Source organism: Triticum dicoccoides, chromosome 7B, assembly GCF_002162155.2.
Source record: "Triticum dicoccoides isolate Atlit2015 ecotype Zavitan chromosome 7B, WEW_v2.0, whole genome shotgun sequence".
In the NCBI taxonomy this organism is placed as follows: Eukaryota; Viridiplantae; Streptophyta; class Magnoliopsida; order Poales; family Poaceae; genus Triticum; species Triticum dicoccoides.
Genome location: NC_041393.1, coordinates 210,931,660 through 210,935,696, shown reverse-complemented (window position 1 = coordinate 210,935,696; position 4,037 = coordinate 210,931,660). Strand labels below are relative to the sequence as shown.

The window sequence follows — 4,037 nt, the reverse complement described above, 5'->3', positions numbered from 1 at the left end:
GATTGGCGGATGGGGAAGGGAAGTACCAGGGGTGTGGTGCCGACTCGTTGGTCTCAGATCGCCGCCGGTCGCCGGTATCCGAGGGGCCGCTGCCGGCGGTGACCTGGTGTTCCTGATCCGCGACGGCCACGTCCCAGTGATCCACGACATATCCGAGGCGCGACGGCGGCGGTGGCTTCCTGGTGATCCGGGACGGTAGCGACGGTCGCTGGCGTCTCTCTGGTTTGGCGGTGGCGGCTGCGTCCCGGGAGAGGAGGAGCAGCGGCTGCGGCGATCTCGTGCGTCTGCAATCACAGATCACGAGGGATCGCGGCCAGTTTTTTTTATTGAACGGTTTTTTATCGTTCGATTTATGCTGGTGTGGTACGATGACGAAAAAAACCGGCGGTGGAGTATGACGAAAAAAACCCAGCGAAAATTGACCGCGCGACTATTCACCAAGTCGTCCATTAGGAGTAGAGATTCCTCAGAGACCAGAAGAACTTCGTCTCTGTCACTGAAGAATATGACTGAACTGTGAGAGATTTTCATCGGCCTCACTCGAAGGGATTGGTAGGTGTAGGATTTTGAGATGAGCATCACATGGAAATTTTTCCTTAGTATTTCCTCGACCCCCTTTAACAGTACGGCGTTTCCTATAACTCAAGAAAGAGAAAATAAAACAGTAAAAACAAGAGTCTTCACGCTTCATGTTCCTCGAATGATTACCAAGTCTTTAAGGTCACACCAATTTCTTCACTTTCAAAGTCTTCAGAAAGTCAAAGTCTCCAGTCGAAGAACTTCCTTTTTAGGGATCGACTTTCTCTGTAAATATCAAACTTCTTATAGACTTATAGACATGTGTACACTTACAAACGCATTAGTCTCTTAACCTATAAGTCTTCAATACACCAAAATCACTAAGGGGCACTAGATGCACTTACATGTTCTTTATGTTGCCCTTTGGAGTTCGTTTGAATTTTGTTTTCAGAGAAGTTGATCAACGCCGGACAACGTGGAATGCAAGAGTAGGGAAGAGAAGTGTGTAAATTTGCAACCATGATGGTATGTCCTACGACCCACGTCTTCTGTACTTGAAATGCTTAGAGTAGATGTAGTAGTAGCATGTGTGATATGTGTAGATGGGAGTAAGTCTTGATAGTTAAGACAAAGGTTTTGTTCTAGTAGCTGAAATAATTTTGTGGCCTTTGTTCTGTTTAGTTTACACAACCAAGACTTGCCATGGGACTTTTTTGAATGAAATGATATTAACTAAGTATAATGATGCACAAGAGAAAGTCTTTTGAGACTTGGGAGTTGAGAAAAATGTAGTGGAAGTGATGTTTTAATTTCTCAACCCATCTTGTTAACTTCAATAGACTCAATATCACTTGTGGATTAAATTGTCTAGAGGAACCTAGTTGAAGGGTGAACGAGATTATGCCAAAAATATGCGTTCTATCTCTTACATGGTGCTTCAGCTCCTTGCTAGTGCCATGGCCCTGCTACTATATGCACGTGTATGTGTGTAAATATGGCTTCATCACCTTTCTTGATGTTATGCTGAGTACTCCGCTAGCCAATGAACGATCCACCAAGAGTGGTAGCTCGGATTTCGGCTATGAGTTTGTTACCGTATGTAGTGGCAACACTACAAATGCATATTATTCGGCTTTCTCTTGAAATGGTGTGTATGTGGTAAATAAAAGGAACTGATCTATAGAGCTTGCAAGAGACAATTATCAGAGGTCCATAGTTCCTAAACATTAAGACACAACGAAAACATGTGCATGATCACTTAGTTGGCATGATCCCTTCAGGTGACAATCAGAGTTCCAACACACAATGATTGAAATAAAGTGCTTAAGAGCCTTGAGGAGTAAATGATTATGGGTATGCTTAAGAGCATTAGAGCATCATATTTACTACATGCTTTCACACCCCAACCTTTGTTTTATTGTCTCTATCTGAAGAAAACTCTTTCCTGCATTCCCAGCAAGCAATGTTGTATAGAATAAATAGAATAGAGTGTTGCAAAGTTGTTTTATCTAGTAGATCAAGAACTTTGTGTTGATTATCTTTGCTTCACTAAGGCTTGCACTGTAACCATGCCACCGCTACAACTATTCTACGTTTTTAGGTCAAGAAGTGGAGGGCTATCTAGGTGTATCGATCGTAAGTGAACCAAAACTTTCTCATTATTTTGGTTTAAACAACTAAGTTCCTTATGATTTGGATTTCTCTTTATGTTGCTTGAGGACAATCAAGTTTAATCTTGGCGGAGTTGATGAGTGATATTTTTGCACTCATTTTACCTGTGTTTAAACCAAGATATTTCAATTAAAAGGAGATATTCACTCTGACATTGGTACTAATGTCTAATGAATGCAAAGGATTCCACAAATCCTCTCTTTGAGGTGTTTCCACAAGAAATGGGCTAAAAAGGTAAGAAATCATGTGTGGAATGGGAATGGAAGAAAAATGGATGAGGAAGGAATCATCAGGAGATGTCTGCACGGAAAACAACACAAAAGACGACGTTCCATACGGGCGCAAGCGCCCATATGGCGTGGATTCTGAGGCAGATCGTCGAACCAAACAACTTCCATTGAAAGGACCCCGTCGAAATGTGAACAGAGGGACGATCATGGGGCACAGAAGGTAGAACCTCTTCACCATCATCCTAATCCGCAAAACTTAGCCGCCGCCATCTCCATAGCCATATCGACCACCACCATAGTGCCCATCCATTCCATTCATACTTGTAATCATGCATCGCACAAGGCATCCATTGTAAAGCATATTGCAATCTATCAATCTTAAGATGTGTTCTTCAATCTTTTCTTCCCGCGATCTGATCTTCATGTGTGAGTAGTTCAATAAGGTATGGGTTGAGGCATAAGCCTTGCAACCCGAGGTGTTTGTTGAGGGGATCAATGGAAGACTTTGATATAACGTCTCGTATGTGTGAAATAAAATTATTACGTGAAGACGCATCGTGTCTTGTCCGTGATCTTCATCCCTACAGGTACCCAGGATCATGGAGATCGAGCACCAATGAGGCTAGGAGCAAGGATACTGTGAAGTGTTATATCGAACACCGGTGGCCGTAAGGTTTAGTATGGTAACATGGGTATTATCCTTGGGGAGAAATGAGATATAGTCATTAAACGCCCAAAGCTCTTGTCTGATTTCATTATCTTAATTATCAAGGTAACCACGCGCGGAGGATAGGGCCTATGGTAGGACAACTGATTCTTGATGTATGACTCGTGCCGGTCAGGATGTCATTTGGACACATCCCCAGTTCGATCCGTAAAAAGGACATCTCGATGGGTGACTTCCAGCGTAGAAACTAATATTTTATTTGATACCATTGCATATACAAGGTTGTAAGCATAATACCTCAAACTCGTACCTCTTTTTATTATAAGTGTTTGAATCACTATTTGCTTGTTGATCCGATCAAAAGCTGGATTTGACACTTTGATGAAAACTTGCTAGAGACCATCGCTTCAAGGGAATCTTCCTCTCGTGGGTTCAATAACCCAGGGTCACCTCTAGGGAAATAGGTGCGGGATACTCTTTTCTGTTCCAATACCGGATCAATAAAAAGGAGATATCACCCATAGGTTAAAGTGAGAGGCAAGAGAGTTGTTTCCTTTCAAAAATCTATGGATAACAGAGCCCATTCGTAAGTTAAACATGGTGCCAAGGGCAAAATGTCCAACAAACAGCCCGTAACAGTCAAACCCCTTTGACTAGATGGTAATGAGAGGGAAGGGGATTTCTATAAGGACACCTAACGGCAGAGGGCATATTTGAGCATGCTTCAAAATTAGGGGTAAATCTGAGTAGTGGGTTCGAGTTAGGGGCACAAATATAAATGTCCCTGGAATTTAAATTTGGAATATCGATTTAAAATCATCAACAATTATCGTGTCTGGAACTTCATTTTATTGACTAATTTGATATCATGTCCATACAGTGTGTAGGCTTATAAAAAAACTAGCAATCCCAAAACAATTTTTGATATTTAAACCTGGCCATGTGGATTT

The 4,037-nt window shown here is 42.1% G+C and overlaps 1 long non-coding RNA gene across 2 annotated transcripts in view; it reads right to left on the bottom strand.

Annotated features, from left to right (window-relative positions):
• LOC119337367 overlaps nt 1-307 on the bottom strand; it is a 7,580-nt gene extending 7,273 nt beyond the window's left edge. For both annotated transcript variants that reach the window (XR_005163248.1, XR_005163249.1), the window contains exon 1: nt 27-307. This is a non-coding gene — a long non-coding RNA (uncharacterized LOC119337367). The remainder of the gene's footprint in view (nt 1-26) is intronic.
• Between the last annotated feature and the right edge of the window lie 3,730 nt (nt 308-4,037).